The 22,670-nt window shown below is 37.8% G+C and overlaps 1 long non-coding RNA gene across 1 annotated transcript; it reads right to left on the reverse strand.

The window, feature by feature from the left end:
- Positions 1 to 495: 495 nt before the first annotated feature.
- On the reverse strand, positions 496 to 20,098 carry LOC140604830 (uncharacterized). The gene is made up of 4 exons (XR_012007659.1): positions 19,956 to 20,098; positions 3,000 to 3,219; positions 2,064 to 2,106; positions 496 to 1,203 (listed from the first exon to the last, which is right to left on the reverse strand). It is a non-coding gene; the product is annotated as an uncharacterized lncRNA (long non-coding RNA).
- Between the last annotated feature and the right edge of the window lie 2,572 nt (positions 20,099 to 22,670).

Consider the following 22,670-nt stretch of genomic DNA (forward strand, 5'->3'; position numbering starts at 1 on the left):
CCCCTCATATCCTTTATCATCTACAAAATGAAGGTTTTTGACCAAATAATCTCTATTTCCTTTCCAGCTCTTAAATTTCATGACTCTATTCAATTTGTTAGTTAAAGGGGGAAAAGAGAGACTTTAACTTTTAGTGGGAAATTTCTATTTCATCAGAAAGATAAAATAACATGTCCTTGACTTAGTAATTCTCCCTATAAAATAGTTTTCTCTTTGTACTTTATGCTTAACACATCAGTAAAAGGAGATTTCAAAAAAAAAATCATTTCAGATCTGGTAGAGGTAGGAGAATCGTAAGTATAAAAAATATGACATCTACTCTTAGAATCCTAATTCTAGATTGGAAAGATTAAGCATATTTGAAAAGTAGGGATCAATGGAAATTTCTGCACAATGAAAATTATCAAAATTAATTATCTTGAATGGTTTATTTATTTATTTTTTAATGTTTTTTTTTTAAGATTTTATTTATTTATTCATGAGAGACAGAGAGAGAGGCACAGACAGGCAGAGGGAGAAGCAGTCTCCATGCAGGGAGCCCGACGTGGGACTCGATCCCAGGTCTCCAGGATCACGCCCTGGGCTGCAGGCAGCGCTAAACCACTGGGCCACCAGGGCTGCCCTTGAATGGTTTATTTAGTGCAGTTCTTCTAATAATCAGCTTGGTGTGTGGAACAGTTGATTGATTATACTGTAGAATTAGTAGATTGACAACATCAAATCTATAAATATAAGAAAATGTTACAAACATTTTGAACAGGGGTTTAAAGTCCTCTAAATATTTTAATAGCAATGTACATTATTATCTGGATATAAAAAGTCAAAGACAGATTCATCATATGAAATGCTAGACCTGGGAGTCTTCTCAAATTCTTGTCAGTTTGTCAAATATCTTACCTTTTATAAGATGTAATACAACCCTATCAAACCTCAGAAAATTGAGAAAGAAATCAAATATTTTAATAGGATTCCCATTACTAAAGCAAGAGTGAAGTATGTTATTGATGATACCACCAGGTTAAGTTAAGAATTATTAGAAATAAGAAAAGAAGTAGTTTTAAAATTCTGATATCATTGAAAACATGTTTATTAGACACTTATTCAGTCATACAGAATAATCTCAATGTGACAAGCTTCAGAATCTAATGTCACTATATGATTTTGTGTAAATCAGTTAAGTTCTTTGGGACTCCATTTCTTCATCTGTAAAAGAAGTTAAGATTGGATTAATCTTCATGAGAGCACATAATAACAGTAAAGTTTATTATACATTAACTATGTGTCAGGAATTGTTCTAAGTATGTTTACATGTATAAATTCATTGAGTCTTTAAAACAAGAGTAGGAAGTATTTGCTAATATTGTCATTTATGGTTTTACAAATTACAAAACTGAGACACAGAGAGTTTCAATAATTTGGCGTTCAGATGTCATAGCTATTGAGTGGCAAAGTGGGATTTGCCATCTGGCACCAGAGTCCATGGGTTTAACCACAATGCCTTACTGCTTATTTTTCAAATATGTGTGTTACTATACTCTCCCCTCTTACATGAGATCACTACCTGTGATGTGTAGAATAATGGCCCTCCTCTGCCAAAAGAAGTCCTAAGGAAGTCCTAAATTTTAATCCCTGAAATTTCTGCAAATGTTGCTTTTTGTTGCAAAAGGGATTTGGCAGAGGGATTATGATAGGATGCTTAAATGGGCAGATTATCCTGGATTATCTGAGTGGGCCTAGTGTAGTTACAAGGGTTGTAACTACAAGCAAGAGTTTCAGAGTCAGGAAAAGAAAGGCCAAATAGGTCCAAGTGATATGATTACTGGAAGGGAGCCACAAGCCCAAAATGCAGGTGAACAGCCTCTAGAAGCTGGAAAAGGCAAGGAATGGATCCTCCCCTAGCATCTCCAGAAGGAATGCAGCATTCTCAACATCTTGATTTTAGCTCCATAAGACTCATTTTAGACTTCGGACATATCAAATTGTAAGAGAATAGGTCTGTGTTGTTTGCAGACAATGCATTTGTGGCAATTTGTTATAACAGCAGTAAGAAACTACTACATTACCATGGTGGCTTTCCCTTCAAGACCAACTTGTTTTTCAGGTATGCTGAGTGAAAGAAAGGTCATAAACCCATGAATTAGATACTGCTGATATCCGTTTAGCTCTGAGATCACACACGTATATATGAGAGGTATTTTGTAGCTAACTACGTGAGGTAAATTCCTATCTTAATGGTTAGCTTTTAAGATAATGCTTTAGTAATGGCTCATAAAAATAAGAGCAACATATTATAATTATGTGTATGAGACAATACCAGGAACATCGAGTAAAATTTAAGTGATATATAGTGTCAATATTTTTATGTTATTTAAATATAATTTAAAACACTAAGCTCACAAAGGTTTCAACATAAAAGAATAAATTAATGATGAAATTAATGAGAGAAGTATTTAGTTGAGTTTATTTATAAATAAACTCAATAAAAGAATTCTGAATTAGAATCAGCTGCACCTAGATGAGTCTTAAACCAATCTTTGAATAGAGTTAAGAAATCCTTTGTTTTCCTTTTAAAATATTAATTTTCTTCCTCCAAGGAGAGTTAGTTACAAACTCCAGTATTATTGAGTCAGTCTTTAGACTTTGTGTGCATGTGTGTGTTTTACCCTAAGAAGACTGATTACAACCAAAGTGGACATGCACAGTTTCCAAGGTGAGGTGCTAGAGGTGGGGATGAACTGATTGAGTTCCAGTCTACCTCATTTCTGAGCAAAATCTAAATCATGATACAATAAGATTAATCTAGAAAAAACTAGAAGATTGTGTTCAGTTCCCAGAAGGAAACATCTCTGTGCATAATTCTCATCTATTCATTTAATGAGCTTCTCCAAAATTTCCAGCTATCAGAAAATTCAGAGTTGTTCTTATGACAATATTGAGCTGACATAAGTGATTTTGATATAGTCTTAGGTTGCATACGAAGGGTTTTTTTTCTTACTTACCTGCAGGGATATAAGAAGCAGGCTCTGAAGTGAACTAATTGGTGAACACTTTAAGAAGTACTTGCTCAGGAGCATATAAATTACAGTGTTTTATAATGCCTTACAAAACACTGGAATAATTTAGAGTATCATGGCAAGAAGCTAAATCTCAGTGGAGCTTTTAAAAATATTTTTAACATCTAAGGATTTCCAGTCCATGTGGAAAAATGGATTCCATTTCCTAAAGAGAATATAATAAGGGTGTGAGTATTAGAACAGAGTTGCTTTTGTAGCTCAGCTGGTTTTACCTGAAACTTAGTACTGTATAAATTGAAAACTATTGTATGCATTCTACAAAAACATTGTATCATCCTAAAGTAGCATCTTCCATCAGCTATGTAAGGTGAGGAAATTCATTTCAGTGGGTTAGCAGTTGTTTTTGAAGCTGGGATTTATAAAATGCATGTTGTGTAATTAGGAGGGGTCAAAAGAGTAGTACAAAAAAAAAGGGAAAGTGAATATGATTTCTCAAGGATCTTTTAGACAAACAAGAATATATGAACAAGATGGAGAAAAATGGGGCACACAAACAAATATATAGGAATATGACCTGGGCTGTGACCACGAGGGCTGACGAAAGTAAATGTGAAGGTCCACGTAGGCCTAAATTGGTGAGGAAAGTCTCCTGGAGGAGATGAGACTTGACCAGTTATGCTGGGAGTTAATTTGGGACTTAGAGGGCCTAAGGAGAGAAAGAAGAGAATTCCAAGAAAATAAGGATGGCGAAACTAGTGGACAGTTCATTTGTTTATTCAAAACACATTGACTGGTGCTTGTGTGTCATAAGAATACAGAAATGAATAAATCAATTAAAAAAATCATCTTCCACATGGTTTACATTCCATAAAAATAAGCAAAATTAATGCTTAGACAATTATAATTGCTATGGAGAAAATAGGAAAGATAATTGGGGGCTACTGGCAGCAACTTTAATAAGTCAGTTAGGGAAGGCCTCACTTAGACTGTGACATTTGAAGATCTAAAAGGAGTGAGGGAGTAAATCCTGTGGAGCTCCAAGAACAGTGTTGAGGCAGGAGGGTCAGGCCCAGAGGCAAAACCATGCCTGATATGTTTGACCAAGAGTGGGCCGGAGAATGTGGCTGGGGCAGGATAAGCAGAAAGGAGAACTGTAGGAAATGATATCAGGTAAGTGACGATAGTCAGATGGCATAGGACGGGGTGGGTCAGTTTTGAGGATTTAGGCTTTTACTCTGAGTGATGAAGGGAGGCACTGGAGAGTTAACATGGAGGAAGGATATGAATTGGTTTATATTTAGCAGGATTACTGCAGGTGACGTGCTTAGAATAGACTACAGGGGCAAGAATGGGGGGAACCACGGATGGGAAATTAGCTGCTGCAGGAAACCAGGTGACAGAGGGTAGCACCTTGGGCCACTGAGGTAGTTGCAGAGCTTGTGAAAAGTACTTCACGTTTGAATTTATTTTGTAGGTAGAACAAATTTTGCAGATGGATCGAAAGTGTCCCAGGGAGAAAGAAGGAAATGAAGGAGGGAGAGAGAGAGAGAAGGAATCTGTAAATGAGAATGAATTCCAAGCAGCTGGAAGGATAGAGTTGCCATTCACTGAAATGGGGACGATTCTAAGAGTAAGTTTGAGGTAAAGATCCAATGCTCAATTTAGGGTAGGTTATGTTGGTGATACTTATTAGACATTCAAGTGGTGAGAGGTTACGCATGAGCCTAGAGTTGAGGAAGAGTTACATGAGGGATATATAAATTATACAGTTATAAGTGCACATTGTATTTAAAGACTTGGGATAGCATTAGGTCAGCAGAAACTTGAATGTAGATAAAAAAGAGGTTCAAGTCATGAACTCTAGAGTTCCAGTGTTATGAGGTTTGAGAGATGAGGAGAAAGTGGTGCATGAAATTGAGAGTAAGCAGCTAGTTATTGGCAGAAGAAAGACAATGAACATGCGATGTCCAGGAAGCCAAATGAAGAAACTTCCAAAGAGTAAAGAGTGATGCCCAGTGTTACTGAAAGGTGCAGTCAGATGACAACTGCAATTTGTTCATTGGATTTAGTAATGTAGGGGTTTATTCATAGCTGAAAACCTTGGCAAAGGTTGATTGTACAAATGTAGTCATCATTTTCCTAGGCCCTATCTTCCTCAGGGTACAGTGTGGTTTTGATACAAATAATATAATAATTTCAGATTTCTCGTGGTTGGAAAATATGATCACCAATCCTTGGATACATTCTTCAAATCATGGGGCTTAATATCCTTCCTTGTGAGTGGGGACTGGACTTAATGTCTTGCTTCTAATGTATGTGATGGAAATGAAAGTAGGTGATGTCATTTGGGACCTAAAATATTGTGGCTTCCTCCTGGATTTGACTGCAACCTCATGAGCCAGAATTTTCCAGCTACACGCACTCCCAAATTTATGACTCACAGAAACTGTGAGATAACAATCTTTTTTTTTTTTTTTTTTAAGTCTGGGATAACTTGTTATATGGAAATAGATAACCAATACACATTTTGGTATCTGAAAGTGAGATTGCTGTCATAACAAATACCCCAAGAATGTGGAGTGGCTTTGGAGCTAAGTAATGGGCAGACACAGAGAAAGACTTTGAAGAGAATGTTAGTGGAAGCTTATGAACCTCAAATAGACTGTTAGTAGAAGTTGGGGCTTTTGAGTCGTTTGTCAGTGAGGCTCAAACAAAGTGAGGACTGCATTTCTGGAAACTGAAAGGAAGAAATCTTTGTTCTGCAGTGGCAGGCAGGTTAACAACACTGTCACCTGCGATAATCTGGAAGTGGAAAATGACTTGAACTGAATGAACAAGCTAAGGTAATTTCTACACAGAATGTTGAAGGTACTACTTGGGATCTTCCTGCTTATGATAAAATGTGAGAGGAGAGAGAGAGGCTCATGGAAGTTCGGCTGAACAAAAAAGAAGCTAGTGTTTTGGCTTTAAAAATTCCATAGCCTCGGGGCACCTGGGTGGTTCAGTTGGTTAAGCATCTGAGTCCTGATTTCAGCTCAGGTCATGACCTCAGGGTCCTGAGATTGAGCCCTGTGTCAGCCTCCATGCTCCATGGGGAGTCTGCTCAGGATTTTCTCTCTCTCTTTCCCTCTGTTCTCCCCCTTGCTCATGCTCTCTCTCTCTCTCAAATAAATAAATAAATCTTTAAAAAAAATTCCACAGCCTCTCTAGATGGTGAAAGAAACTAAAATTAAGAAAGAACTTCTGTACAAATATCAGATCAAGGGATCTGCCAGGTCTGACGTTTAAGCTGAGGGTGTGGCTGTGAAATCTCTTATTAAGGCTTCAGAAGGATCAATGGGGCTGCCTCAGAATACCATTTAGTCAGAAAAAAAAAGGGGCTCTCTGCAGATGCATATGTCTCAGGCCTCCCCTCAATCAAACAATGTGGCTTCTAAGAAGCTTATGGTTATTGTCCCTTAGCAGAAGCTCTAGATAGAGAAGAACTTATCTTGATTTATAGGTGTAGATTTATCTAATGAATTGGAGCCCAACAACATTCACAGGAGACCCACAAAGTTTTAAAAACAGAATTATATCAGCAGAAGCACTGTCAGTTTAGACGGAAAGCCCAGAGGTAGCACTAAATACAAAGAGGCATCGTCCCTGCCCCCAGTTCTACTAAAGGGAATCAGGCTCAGAAAAGTACTTGGCTACAAACACCTGTCATGAAAAAAGAAGGATGACTCAGAAGTTAAAAATAAGATTGGAGCCAAGAAAGCCAAGAACTGTGGAGTATTGTTCCCAGGTCTTGAGTCCCAGTTAAGAAATTTTCGACCTCTGCTAGATTGGATTTCAGAACTGGTCTTGACCAGTGACTCCTGGGCATCTTCCATGTCTATGGAGGCTATCTGGTGCCTCTCCCACCACTGAATGTAGGGCATGAAAAGAGCACAAGAACTCATTTCTTTAGCTCACAGGTCTTCAGGTCAAGGGGAACTGTACTTAAGGATCTGCATTTAAAGAACTTCATCTGAGAAGATTCATTGATGTTTTGATTTCATTTATATGACAACATCCTAGATTTCAAACTAATACTGTATTGGGGTCCTTGGGAGGGGCAATGGATGTATTTTGCATATGGGACAAATATAAATAAATGTAGCCAGTGTACAAATTGTGATGATTTTAATTTTTATTTTATTTGTTTATTTTTAAAGATTTTATTTGTTTAGTTGAGAGAGAGAGAGAGAGAGAGAGAGAGAGAGCAGAAGACAGAGGGAGAGGCAGAAGGAGAGGAGAAGCAGGCTCCCTGCTGAGCAGGAAGTCTGGACTCAGGGCTCCATCCCAGGACTCTGGGATCATGACTTGAGCTGAAGGCAGTTGCTTAACCAACTGAGCCACCCGGGTGCCCCTAAAGTATAGTGGTTTTAAAATGTCTATGAATTCACTTTTTAACATATGCCTTATTTTAAATAAATTAACACATATTTATAAATTATAAATTTATAATGCCCATTTAAAATATGTAATATTTTAAACTATGTCTATGAATTCTCTTCAAGATACAGAGCTTAAAACTGCTTCCCCTGAGTGTGGGCTGGACTGGGTGACTCATTTCTAAGGAATATAGTTAGATGGAAGTGACAGAATGTGACTCTGTGATGAGGACATAAAGGACTTTGCAGCTTCTTCCCTCTCTCCCCATTTGCTCGCCTGGGGAAAGGCAACTGCCATATCACAAGGACACTCAAGCAGCTCCATACAGTGAGACCTGAGGCTTCCAGCCAAACACTTCTGCCTGGGCTTGGAAGCAGCTCATCCAGCTTTAGTCCAGATTTCAGTTGGCTGAATCCTCCAACTGACATTTTCATTTCCACCTAATCAGAAACCCTGAGACCCAACCACTCAAATTCATGACCCGCAGAAGCTGGGAAAATGTTTGTTTTATGCCACAAAATTTGGGGGAAAATTGTTATGCAGCAATACCTAACCCATCCAAGAGTCATCTGTCTCTAACAGAATTGCTGGAGCCCTTAGCCTCATAAATTCTTTTCTTAAAAAGATTTATTTATTTATTTGAGAGAGAGAGCGAGAGAGAGAGAGAGAGAGAGAATGTGTGGGGGGAGGGGCAGAGGGAAAATGAGAGTCTTAAGCAGACACCACACTAAGCGAGGGGCTGATATGAGTGAGGCTCCATCTCATGACCCTGACACCCTGAGCCAAAACCAAGAGTTGGTCGTTTACCTGACAGTACCACCCAGTCCTAAATTCTTCTTTAGGGACACATACATGTGTAGAAGGGCAAAGAGCAGAATTCAGGGCTCATGAGTGATGCTCTTTCTCACTCTTTCCTCTGGATTTTCTCTTCTGGAAAAGCCTGTGGGAGGCTTTGTCCTCTGCCACACCCTCGTGTGCTGCAGTCATGGTGATACTCTTTTATCTTGTACCAATGCTCATCATGCTAAGCTGGAGAAAGTTTCCTTCTCCTCAATTGTGCTACAGTCTATCCCTGAAGCCACAAAAGAGAATTTCTTTCTTTCTTTCTTTTCTTTCTTTCTTTCTTTCTTTCTTTCTTTCTTTCTTTCTTTCTTTCTTTCTTTCTCTTTCTTTCTTTCTTTCTTTCTCTCTCTCTCTCTCTCTTCTTTCTTTCTTTCTTCTTTCTTTCTTTCTTTCTTTCTTTCTTTCTTTCTTTCTTCTTTCTTTCTTTCTTTCTTCTTTTTAAGATTTTATTTATTTCTTTGAGAGAAAGAGAGTGAGTGAGCAAGAGAGAGCACAGTGGGGGAAGGGCAGAGGGAGAAGCAGACTTCTTGGTGGGGGGGGAGCCTGACAGGAGGCCTCGATCACAGGACTATGAGATCGTGACCTGAGTTGAAAGCAAATGCTTAACCAACTGAGCCACCCAGGTGCCCTGAGAATTTCTATTTTTTAATATTTTGTTTCTAGCCCGGCCTCTAAGAATGTCACTCTTTTATTGGCCTGCTTTGGGTTTTAGCTCTTTTTTTACCTAGAAAACTAACACATTTTGTTCCTCGGAGTAAGGCTAGAAGACAATCTGAGAGACGACACACTGGAAGCATTCAATATCCTCTCCACCCTCAGACTACCAACCACTGCCAAGGTCAGGTGTCTGTGTATTACTTTCTTCTGACTAATCCAATTAATCTTGTGATCTTGTGTAATCTGTAATATAAATATGATGGGGGAGGGACACCTGGGTTGCTCAGCGGTTAGGTGTCTGCCTTTAGCTCAGGGTGTGATCCCAGTTTGGGGATCGAGTCCCACATTGGGCTCCCTGCATGGAGCCTGCTTCTCCCTCTGCCTGTGTCTCTGCCTCTCTCTCTCATGAATAAATAAATAAAATCTTAAAAAAAATTGTGATGGGGGATGCCCCAGTGGCTCAGTGGTTGAGCATCTGCCTTCGGCTCAGGGCATAATCTCCTGGTCCTGAGATCGAGTTCTACATCAGGCTTCTGTGAGGAGCCTGTTTCTTCCTCTGCCTACGTCTCTGCCTCTCTCCGTGTGTCTCTCATAAATAAATAAATAAAATCTTAAAAATATATATATACAAATATGATAGTAAAGATAGAGTTTTAGGTATGAGAACTTAATAAATAGTGGTAAGACCTAAAATATTTTACTAGATGATTTCTTCATAAGGTATATAAAGTTTAGCATTGCCATAAATGGTAATTTATAATAACATAAAATGTCCTTCCTCAGCAGAAATTGCCCTGAAGGGACCAATAGGCTGATAGGCACTCAGAATTTCATAGATAGATCTTTTTAATACAATCTCCAAGCAATAAGAGCAAAATGACAACCTCTTAACTCTTCTAGGCAAGATGATCAAAAGTGACTCCTAACACACATGTTGCCAAACTTCAAGCCTTTTGATGTTGCCACACTGACCACCAAAGATTTTCCAAAAGGGTGAAGTTCTGCCATAGGTAATTATCTACAGAAGCTGCCCAAAAGCCTGTAAGGCGGCTTGGCACGAAAAGCCTATTCAGTATGTATGGTCTAGACTAAATCTTCTAAGAGAGGATCTAATTTTATCAGTTTTTCCTGAGACACAAAGAAAGATGATAGTGTTAAAGAAAAGCATGGATTCAGAAAGGGTTAAAAGAGGAATTGTGGATTGTGTAGAAGAGCATCTGGTGGGTACAGTGCAGATGCTAAGCAGAGAGCAGAGCTGCAGAAAGATAGATCCTTAGATTCTGTGGGGAGATCAGGGCTTGGGGAGCATCTGAAACTTTCAGTTCTCTAGGAGACTCTATGGCACTTCCAATGACATGGATTCCCCTCCTTTCTTGCTTTCTATGTGGCTTTGCACTAAACTCCTATCACTGGAGAAACCTGATTATTTGGTTCTTCTACATGATATGAATCAAGCACATTAGTCTCAGTTCATGGGGCCAGCCATTAACCTCATTATGTCCAGCTGGCCTTCCCATAAGCTTCATCCTCAGGTTCTCATAAACATGACCTCTGGTTGGCCAATCCTTGCTACCTCCACGTCCAAATAATCACAATGGATGTCCATTATTACTGAGGCATTGTTTTCAACATATGTTGCCCCAATCTAACACTGACCTAAGGGTTTCATTCACTTAGTTAACAAATATTCATTATAGGAATTATGATTACCATTTTGAAAATGAGGAAATTAAACCTCCAAAAGATGAAGGACCAGACTAAGGTCATACTTGCCAGACCTGGGGTTCAAACCAAGCATTATCTGGCTCCAGAGTTCCATCTGCTAATGCAATAGTTTTCAAACCTGGCCCCAGACAAGAGTTTGTTCAACTAGTCAATACTGAACAACCAACATGTGCCAGGCACCGGTCTAGGCACGGCAGATTTAGCCATGGACAAAGACAAAAAGAGCATATGTCCTAAAAGATGGAGACAAACAACAAATAAAATGGTTGATGGACAGGCTTAAAAACAAAGAATCCCAAGTGTGAGCTCCAAAGATCATGTTTTTGTAGGAGAGAGGATTGGGCTATGAAATCGATATTTTAAGGAAGGATCGCAGTAGCTTTTTGATACTTAGTTTAGACTTGACTCCACTGTATCAGAGAATGCTGGCTTGTAAAGGTGTAAATTCATTGTGGCTATGCCAAGCCCTCCATCCTGAATGCTTCGAACATAGTGTTTTCTTAAAATTACGTTTTAGGAGAACTGGTAAGATTCTCTTAAAATTAGAGCTTAACCCCAGATAGTGCAATGTATGCTGATTGATAATATGGATCCTGCAATGCATGCATTTCTAAATATTTGATTAGGATTGGAGAGAGACTTAGCTTTATAAATCTACTGGCAAAGAAAACACTGCTTTTAAAGGCATAGTCACAGGGTTTTTACAAAAGGATCTCTATTGGGGTTATTGATTATTACTTTAGAAGTTTGAGTTTTATAGGCACATCATTTAAAGAAAAATTAATGAGATTTAAAGACCTGACCTTGAAAATTCTAAATCTCTCCATAGAGCACGGGGAAGGGGAAGGGAGACGGACACGTGAGAACATTTATTAGAGACCACCAGATGCTGACACATGCTTTGATTTAATATAGGAAGTGATAGGGAGGTATTTCATTCCAAACCCGGAAGGAGGAAATGGGCAATTAGAGCACATGGCTGGTCTGGGGTGAGGAATAGCAACTGCCAAATTAATTCATTTGCTCAGAGAATAAGGGACTGCTGGTGAGTCACTGGCTCTAAGTAGGGCTTGCTTTGTTGTAAAGAGATCATTTCAAGGCCCAGAGTTGAAGACATGGGCCTTTAAAAACAACCTCACCCATCTTTTCATATTCTCCCTAAATTTCTTGGGTTTCCAGCCTTCCCTGAATTGCCTAGTATTATAGAAATATGCTTAACTTGTTCTAACTGGACTTGTCTATAGCGCTGGGATGTTCGAATTAGGCCAATGCCATGGAAAGACTATTCTCAAAACCCAGATTCTAAATGACAAGCTGCATTTCTCATTGTTTTCCTCTCCTTTGCTCAGGACTCTAGAGTACATGTTGAATAATAACTATGCAAGAAATTGCCAGCATGAGCCCGCCTTATTCCAGATGAACAGTTCATCGCTAATGTATTTAACTCAAGTTCTTCTTGTTCTAATGAATTAACTGCACTTAAGTGGCCTGCAGCTGAGAACTTGTTTGGGGAAAATGGCTCAGATGCAAATCCCATCTGTAATCACCCTTTAAAACATTTAATACTCGTGCAATATTTAAATCAAGGATTCTTTCCAATTCCATTGTCAGACGTCTTAAAGAAATGTAAACATCTTGTGATTTTTTTTTAAATAGGGAAGTAGGCAATGCATGTAGGAATGAGTAAAAACAAATATAAAAGGCTTCTGTAATTGGAATCTCTTTTCTCCTTCTGGATATAAGTGCTGTATTCCTGTGTAACTTAAATACTTCACCAGAGACAATTCCAGCTGATGACTGTATCTACAAAGCACAGAATCATATTGTAGATCAGTTCTAAATCCCGTGAAGTCAAACAGCCACTATTTGATTTATCCACTGTTTGTAGAAAGGAGATACACATGTCTAAAGTGATTCTTGGGAGTTAATATCAGAAGTGCCATAAGATCATCTAATGTGCAGTTCATCATGCGGTGATTTGAGCAGCATTTGGGAGCCTCCTGTCACTTCATCGAAGGAAAGCCTCTAAATAAGCACTGTTTAAAGTGCTCTGCCTATGAGCTAACATTGTCAATAATGTCTAGAGAGAGCCACAGTCTCTCGAAGAACCCACAGCAACTTCCTTTGGCCAGCAAGCACAGACACAAGAGTCCTCACTTGCACTCTTTTGGTTGTAAGAGGGTTCAGCCAGGCTCTCCTGACCTTGAGAGTGAAAATGACTCACTATCAAATGCTGAAGCTCTAATAAGATACAGACATATAGATGCTACTCAAAAATCGGCCATGACCTTAACAGAACACTGTACCAGGTTTAATTTTGGTATGTGAAAAGAGATGACTGGAAATTGGATGGAGTCCAGAGATGAAAATAAGAGAGATAATTAAATGGTAAGGGAATAATAGTTTCTTAAAAAAGTCTAAAGAGATTGGGAATTTTTTATTCTGAAGGAGAAGAGAGCTAGAAAGCTTTTTTTTTTTTTTTTAAATCACATTCCTTTTTTTTGTGTCAAAATATTATAAAGTTAAATTGAGAAGTTGTACATGGAGATAGCACATAATATAAATGAGTTTATAGAGAGCATAAGGAAATGTGTTCTCTGATTTGAAAATTTTTCAAATTCAGGAAAAGGCCACTGAGGGTGATAACGATGACTTTTGCCCCTTTTGTTTGAAAATCACCGGTCTCAGAGGCAGGATTGGCACTCCCCGGGCATCTCCACAATTAACTTTGCTTTTACTTCAGTTTGGGTACAATTTCCCCAGACTCTTATTCATGCTCTCTACCAGAGACTTACTGATTATGATTTTTTTTTGTCCTGCCTGTGGGACTATTTTTTTCTGCTGATTTTTATGTACTTAACATATTAGGTTCAAAATATCTGATGCAGCTTTATGAAGTATGGGCCTCTAAAATTCTGCATATCTACCCTTGCTCAGTCCAAATCATCTATTTCTGAACACCAACTCCCTTCATTTTATACACTGCAGACTAACAGAAATATCTTTAACTTGCTGGCCAACTAAATTTCCTTTCTAACTACTCTTGCCAAGGAGATAGATATAGACTATAAAAGTATTAGTGATTAAATCAGCCTACCCTACATAATTAAATTCTCACCTAGGTAGAGGTCTTTTGACAAGACCATTATATGATGTAATTAGTCAAATAGCTTCATAAATGAGGAAAGAAAAGGATTAATTTCTCTCTCTTTGGTTGAAAGGTGTGTCAAGATCACTATGAATAAAGGAAGTATATGTATTTATAAAACATTTGTTGAATGAAGGAACATATGAATGAATGGAGTACATTTTAAAAATCATGTCTTTTTTTAAAAAAAGATTTTATTTATTTGAGACAGAGATAGAGACAGAGATAGCGACAGAGAGCATGAGTGGGGTGGAGGGGAAGAAGCAGGCTTCCCGCTGAGCAGGGAGCCCAACATGGAGCTCATTGAGGGACTGGATCCCAGGACCCTGAGATCATGACCTGAGCCAGAGGGAGATGCTTAACCAACTGAGCCACTCAGGTGCCCTTAAAAGTCATGTATTAAATATACAAATTCCTCTCCAATCACGTACTGCAGCAAAAATTTCATATTGACTATTGTCCTGATTTCTGCCCATTCTCAGTGGGTCACCAGAGCATTCTTGGTTCAATAAGGACATTTTTTTCCATATTGAATTGATCATCAACTCCACCTTCTTTCTACCCATAACCATGAGCCACAGCAGTCAAGAATATATATCTAGCATTGAAAAATCACTCTATAGAGATAGCTCAAGTCTAATTCCATAAATAATGAATCAAAGACTCCCACTGTATCTCTTGTACCTTATTGAATCATTGCACACTTTAAACTGCTCTGTGGTGTGTTTAACAAATCTTTAACCATGTCCCAAAGTATTACTCATAATTTAGTCTGAAACACTTAGCAATTTCATAAAGTTTTGCATTCTGGCTCTAAAGTGAACCTTTAGAACAGAACTGAAATGTTAAATGTGTTTTATCTAAGTAGAAGTGATGTGAATTCATACATTACTAAACGTTTTTATACTTCTTTCCATTTAACCATTAATGCTTTCTTCCTGCATGGCCATTAATTTTTGTTGTAGCCAACAGATATTAAACCCTTTCCTGCTCACTTATAATGAAGCCTATAGACACAATAGAATAAAAGAAAATGGAAGAAGCTTTCATTCAGACCTGTTTGGTGTCCTGGAATGTTACTGCTAATAACCTTGCAAGGGTAGAACTCAGAATGTGAAGGAAATTTTACTGTTACTGCTTCTGGCTAGGCAAGTTCTCCCACACGGGTTGGAAAGATGAATTATTTTAGGGAAGAGGGCAGATGCCAGAAGCCATCATGAAATCATATGTCTATCAAGCAAATCTGAGCTGATTTTCTCCTATGCTTCGTTGTCCCTGTTTCCTTTTCTACCACCTTTCTTTTCATTCTCAGCCAGCTTCACATCTTCTGTTATCCCCCTCCTCGCCCAGCTTCCTTTCCCGAGGTGTTGATTGTCAGCTGATCCAGCCCCTCTGACTGGACGCACCTGTTCCTTTTGTTTCCTCTCCATGCAGACAAGGTGATGAAAGCGGAGTAGGAGTAGAGAGAATTATGCCTAAGATCTGTCCCATTGTTCTCTATCCATCTACTGCACAGCTTGCTTCTCATGCTCTAATCTACAATCTTAATTTGGAAACCATCTCATGTTTGCTTCTGTGAATAAAAGTTTAAGACAAAAAAAAATTGAAAACTTTTTTTATAGAATTTTACACAAGGTTTATGAAAACACTTTGGTCTCTTAACATAAGGTGGTATATTTAACATAGTATATTCGTTTTCTCTCGCTGCATAACAATTGCATTCATTATCTCACAGTTTCAGTGGGTAAGGAGTTTGGGCCTCACTTAGCTGGGTTCTTTGCTCAGGATCTCACAAGCCTACAATCAAGGTGTCAGCCAGAGTTGGGGTCTTATCTTCCATGTTTATGTGGTAGTTGGCATAATTCGTTTTTTGTGCTTGTAGGAACAAGACCCTTAGCTCCTAAAGACTACTCATCCTCCTCTCCCATTAGAAATTCACCATGTGAAAAAAAAAAAAAAAAAAAAAGAAATTCACCATGTGGCTCTTGGTTTCTTGATGCAAGAAAGCTTTTCTCTGACTTCTCCTTTTTCTGAGCTATAGACCTACTTTTAAAGGCTCACCTGAAAAGGTCAGGCTCACCTAGAGTAATCTCCTGCTTGATTAACTTAAAGTCCATTAATTAGAGGTCTTAATGACATCTGCAAAATCCCTTATCTATGCCACATAACAGAATTGTGGGCATGATATCCCATCACTTTTGCACATAGTATTGGTCGGAAGCAAATTATAAGAGGGAGGATTCCACTCTACAAGGGTGTGGGTCATTGGAGGTCATTTTAGCGTTTTGCCAACCATAGGTAGGAATCAACACATTCAATAATTCTCTACTTTTTCCCTAGCTATTCTTTTTTTTTTTAAAGATTTATTTATTTATTTATTCATGATAGACAGAGAGAGAGAGAGAGAGGCAGAGACACAGGCAGAGGGAGAAGCAGTCTCCATGCACCGGGAGCCTGACGTGGGATTCAATCCCGGGACTCCAGGATCACGCCCTGGGCCAAAGGCAGGCACTAAACCGCTGAGCCACCCAGGGATCCCAATTCCCTAGCTATTCTTGCAGTAGTTGTCCTCTTCCCAAAAAAAAAAACCTTATCATTGTTTTCCACCTTTCACATCAAGAGTGACTTCAATGTCCATTTCCATAACCACTCCAACATACTATCCTCACACGTCTTTCTTTCCTTTTCTCAATTCTACAGATTTTTCCTGAGCATCACTAAAGCTGTATACGTGTCTTGTCCTAATCCTTATTACCACCCAGGAATCAGAACTGTATCAAACTAGAAACCCTAAATGTAAATATCTCACTCTCTCACCTCAAACTCTTATCAGCCATGCTCCTGCCCTCACTCCAGTGACATTTATTCTGACTGTGATAGGAAACAGCTTCTTGACTGGCCTGCTGTCTTCCGGATTTTCAGCCACCTCTGGGCTCGCTCATTTCCCTAAATAGTCCAGACTACTTAGTTTATTACCTCAATTGCTGTCTCAGTGGCATCCTCAACTACCTTGAAACCCAGTCTTTCCACTCAACTTTATAATCCCTTCAAACCCCTAGGCTGCTTAGCATTGGTGGAGAAAAGCAACCAAATGTGCCCTATAAAGTCATTATAAACTTACCGGAGGGAAGGCTCTTAATGATCTTACAGTTTTAATTTTTATTTGTTCTCACTCCCACTCCTCCAGAGACTGTGTGTCTTTAGTATTTTGTTCAAGCATCTTACCCAACTCCTATATCCTTTCATCTATAACTGAACATCTCACATCTCATACAGAAAGTTGCAGCCTTCAGGAACAGCTTGCTCTTTCCACCTACAGAATGTACCCTTACCCATGCTTGTTGCCTGCCATGTTCCTTAAGATCATTGATTATCCTCTTTCTCTTTAATATAGTCAACTTTCCTTCCCTTCTTAATCCTTACCTTCTTTATATGAATATTTACCTACCAAATGTGAATATGGCACACCCCCATTCTTTTCTATTACCATAGCTCTAGCTCTTGATCCCACCATCAATCATTGAGTCTATGGGAATAACATCCTAACTGGATTCCTGTATTCAGCACTGGTAGAACTAAAAACATCACAATGTCACTGCTTAGAGACCTTCAGTAATTCTGCTTGGCTTCCAAAACAAAAGCACATCTTTAGTATTACATACAACACCTTCCAGACACAAGTCTCCATTCAATACTCTAGTATTACCTCCACCATTCCTGTCCTCTCACTTTATATCCTACTGCTACTGAATGTCATCTTGAAGCTTCATTTTGTGGGAGATGGCAGTATTTGTTGAAAATACGTGTTGCCTTTCCTTTCTGACTCCATTATGTTAGGCATGATTGTATGACTGTCTTTAGCCAATAGAATGTGGGTGAAAGTGACAATTGCCACTTCAAGCCAGAATCCTTAAGAGTCATCATGTCTTTCAACCATTCATTTCTTTCCCTCTGCCATTATGCTGGTGTGTTCCAGATAGCGGATGATCTTTTAAGCTTGGGTCCCAAAATAAAGAGTGTGTAGAGCACACCCATAGCTTAAAAATAATGAACATGAATCTAAGTAAGAAACTTTATTGTTGACAGCCATTCAAGTGTGGGGGTTGTTTGTCAATGTAGCATTATCTAGGAAAATTTGACTAATATGAAAATGGGTGCCACCATTAAAAATAAGAACTAAAATACGTTGCTCTGGTTTCTGGACCACAGGTGGGGTTGGTAGAATTGAGGAAACATATTTTGTCACTCTTCTTCTAGCTTTTGTAAAACCATAACCTATAATAATTCAGAAAACAAATAATGTATCTCATAACTTGCAGCTTTAGGGAAATAAAAAGAAAAAAAAGAATGTTGGTGACGTGATTGTTATTGGCTGTATTTGACAAAATACTGTAGGAAAAGATGAGCTCATAAAAGTGCTAATTGATTTGCACATAATTGAAAGGAATAAAGAAAATCCAGAGATTATGAGACTTGCAGAGTTTGAATATGCCACTGAATGCCATTTCCAGCTGGTAAGGTATGAAATCTAGATGGCCTGTGGATACCAAAGGCCAACAGCTTAATGGCACAGTCAAAATTTATGGTACAGCCAACAAAGTTTCTGCTGCAATTTCTGAATTGTATGGAGAATATAGTCAATCTTGGGCCCCACAGATTTGACAGATAGGGAGCAGGCTTAGATACTCTTGAGCCTCTAAGAAAATCACACTCTCCAGTATCATCTTCAGATATAACCAATGAGGATAAAAGGAAGAAAAAGAGCCTTCCAAAAGTGGAACCAAAGGTTACAGACATGATAAACTGAAGAGCTATTCCTAGATTGTAGAACTGAGGCAAAATTAAAGAAAGTTTTAGATCTCTGGAGTAGGGACCACTTAAAACATATACCTATCCTGTATTTGTATTGATATAAATGAACAACTGATGAGTGTGTCTTCTTTCTTCTCCTTTCCAAATGGGAGGGTTTATTTTAGTTATGATTTTCCCATTCCAATATTACATATTGGATATGTGAAGAAATATAATTTATCTCTTTAAGTTTACAGGTCATGGAATCAAGAAGAACCAGATGCAGATTTGATTATAAAGTCTAAGAAAAGACCCTATATTTTGAATCTGAATGAGACTTTTTGGTTGTCTCTTGGAAGAAGGTGAGAGTGAGTGAATTTAGTGGACAGAAGGGAGAAAAGAGAATATTTGTGATCAAGACACCGTGATTTTATTTGCTTGAAATATTTGCTATCCTCCATGTAGATGTTTATTTATCCCTACTTCACTGAAGTCAGGCTTGGCCATGTGATTTTCTTTGGCCAATAAAATATGAGAGGAAATGAATTTTATGATTTTCCCAAGTATCTTTAGAAATCATTGTGTTATTTGGATATTGGCTCTTTTCTCCTTTGAGGCATCTTATATCTTCAAAGAGGACTGCTTTTACAGTCCGGGGCTCAGAATGAAGATTGGAAAGAGGAATGCAGCCAAATACAATGGACATCAGTGTAAGTAAAACAAAACTATGTTGAGAGTTTTCAATGTGCATTAGCATGTTCTAAATGAAAGCTGATTTATATACTTTTTCCATTTCTTCTCCTTGTTTGCAACTCAGTTCCTATCATTCTTTGTGTCATTATTACATGCATATTAAGGCTTAACTCAGTCTAGAAAGTGTTTTTGTTTGTTTGTTTGTTTTTGTTTTTGTTGTTGGTGGTGGTTTTTTTGTTTGTTTGTTTGTTTGTTTTGTTGTTGTTGTTGTTTTGGTTTTTAAGCTCCCAGGCTGGGAGAAAAGCCTGTATAGGCTTCCATAGCACCTGTGTATATCTTTACTTCTAAAACAACCAAAAATAAATAATAAATAAATAAATAAATAAATAAATAAACAAACAAACCAAAAATATGGAAAATGTCAGTTATGCAAAAACAGGAAAAAATGGTCTTAATCTTCACATCACTCTCCCAAAACAGCACAGTACCTGTGATGGCTTTATGTTGTGTCAACTTGGCTAGGCTGAACTGCTATTCCAGAATTTGCGTTTTTGTATCTTTCTTTCTAGAGTGGGCCACAAAGGAGATCCCCAGGAAGTTTGGAAGGCAGAAGAGGAGCAGCAGCCACTGTGCAGCTTACACATGTCACTGATATACTGATTTACCTTGTTGGCATGGAGGAACAGCTGGGCCTGTAATTGTTCTACCTATTCCTGAATCCTCCTCAGGCTTCTTTGACTCCCGGGCCAGTTGTGAGTGCATGTAGCTCTGTAACGAAGGGTTCTGACTTCTGTAAGATAGCCTCATCACTAGGGTCAGAGGAATAAGAACACTATGGTACTGGTACCAAAACAGACATACAAATCAATAAAAGAAATAGAGAGTCCAGAAATAAACCCATGTAATCAATTAATCTTTAACAAAGGAGACATGAATATGCAATGAGGAACAGATGATCTCTTCAACAAATGGTGCTGGGAAAACTGGACAGCAACATGCAAAAGGGTGAAACTAAACCACTTTCTTACACCATACTCAAAAATAAAGTCAAAACAAATTAAAGACCTAAATGTGAGACATGAAATCATAAAATTCCTAGAGGAAACCATAGGCAGTGATTTCTTTGACCACAGCCATAAACAGGTTTTCCCAGTTATGTCTCTTCTGGCAAGGGAAACAAAAGCAAAATTAAACTATTGGGACTATACCAAGATAAAAAGCTTTTACACAGCAAAGAAAACCATCAGAAAAGCAAAAAGGCAATGTACAGAATGGGGAAAGGTTTGCAAATGCTGTATCTGATTAGATATTAATATCTAAGGTAAATATAGGACTTAAACAACTCAGCACCAAATACACAAATAATCCCATTTAAAAATGGGCAAAGGACCTGGATAGACATTTTTCCAAAGAAAACATACAGTTGGCCAATAGACACATGAAACATTATTTTATTCTTTTTGGTGCAATTGTAAATGAGAATGTTTTCTTAATTTCTCTTTCTGCTGCTTCATTATTAGTATATAGGAATGCAACAGATTTCCAAATATCAATTTTTTATCCTGTGTACTGAATTACTTTATAAGTTCTAGTACTTTTTCTGTAGAGTCTTTAGGGTTTTCTACATATAATATGAAGTCATCTGCAAATAGTGGAAGTTTTATTTTTCCTTAGTGAATTGGCCTTTTATGTCTTTTTGTTGTCTGATTTCTATGGCTAGGGCTTCCAGTACTATGTTGAATACAAGTGGCAAGAATGGACATCCTTGTCTTGTCAGGGAAAAAGCTCTATTTTTCACCATTGAATATAATGTTAGCTGTAGGGTTTTCATATATGGCCTTTATTACATTCATATATGTTCCCTCTAAACCTACTTTGTTGAGAGTTTTTATCATAAATGGATATTGTACTTTGTCAAATATTTTTTCTGCATTTATCAAAATGATCATATGTTTTTTATCCTTTCTCTTGATGTGATGTATCACATCGATTGATTTGCAAATATTGAACCATGCTTGCATCCTAGGAACAAATCCCATTTGATTGTGGTGAATGATTTTTAAACTGTATTGTTGGGAAATAAAATAAATAAATAAATAAATAAATAAATAAATAAATAAATAAATAAAATGTATTGTTGCATGCAGTTTGCTAACATTTTGTTGAGGATTTTTGTATCTATATTCACCACAAATATTGGTAAACAATATTTTTTGTAATGTCTTCATCTGGTTTTGCTACCAGGGTAATGCTGGTCTTATAGAATGAATTTGGAAGCTTTCCTTCTTCTATTTTTTTGGAATAATTTGAGAAAAATAGGCATTTACTCTTCTTCAAATGATTGGTACAATGTACCTGTGAAGCCATCTGGTCCTGGACTTTAGTTTTTTGGGGATTTTTTTTTTTTTATTACTGATTCAATCTCATTGCTTGTAATTGGTCTGTTCAAATTTTCTATTTCAGAGACAATAGTCTTATAGAGATTTGCCTGTTTAACCAGTTCACCAAATTTTGTTAGCCAATTTCGATTTCCTATAACACACACACACACACACACACACACACACACACTAGGTATCTAGCAATATCTTCTCCTGATTCTGCTTCTCTGGTTGGACCCTGATTGATACAGTACCTGGAATGTAGCTACTTATTTGTCAACGTCACCTGAATGTTTGAAAGGCAACTCAAACTTAAAGCCTGTAAATTTTTAATATTCACTTAAATTTAGTCATCTTAGTTAATGGCACTACCAGTTATCTTATAACTTAAAAAACAGGTGTCTTCCTTGATATCTCCTTTTCTTCTACTCTCCATATGTGATTGATCACTAAATCCTATCAACTATAACTCTTGATTGTCTCTCAAATATCCATCATTTTCCATCTCTACCACCAACAATTTGGCCTATGCTACTATCTTCCCTCGAGTGGACTACCTCAAGAGCCACCTAGTTCTTCTATTTGTACACATTGTGCTAGTCTCCAGTCAGTATTCTATTTTGCAATATAGTGATGTTTTCTAAAAAGGACTTTCGTTATATTGACCTCCTCCCTAAAACACTACACTGCCTTCCTATTGGTCTTAAAAGAAAACCCCAAATCCTTAAAACATTTAGTAAAGCCTTTTGTGGGCTTCCACCTTTGCCCCTTTCTTTTTGCAACTTCATTTTGTTTTATTCTACCTCTATTCCAAGCTCTATGAATGTTTCACATTCCCAAACTAACTAACCTAGGCCTATCATATATGTTATTTTATGTCTGTTATATAGCACCACACACACACACACACACACACACACTAAATTCCTATTAGTCCTTCAAAAATCAGGCCAATTACCACTTTTGCTTGTTAGATAGCATATCAAATTTTGAAAAAAA

The sequence above is a fragment of the Canis lupus genome, chromosome 15 (genome assembly GCF_048164855.1).
Source record: "Canis lupus baileyi chromosome 15, mCanLup2.hap1, whole genome shotgun sequence".
Lineage (NCBI taxonomy): Eukaryota > Metazoa > Chordata > Mammalia > Carnivora > Canidae > Canis > Canis lupus.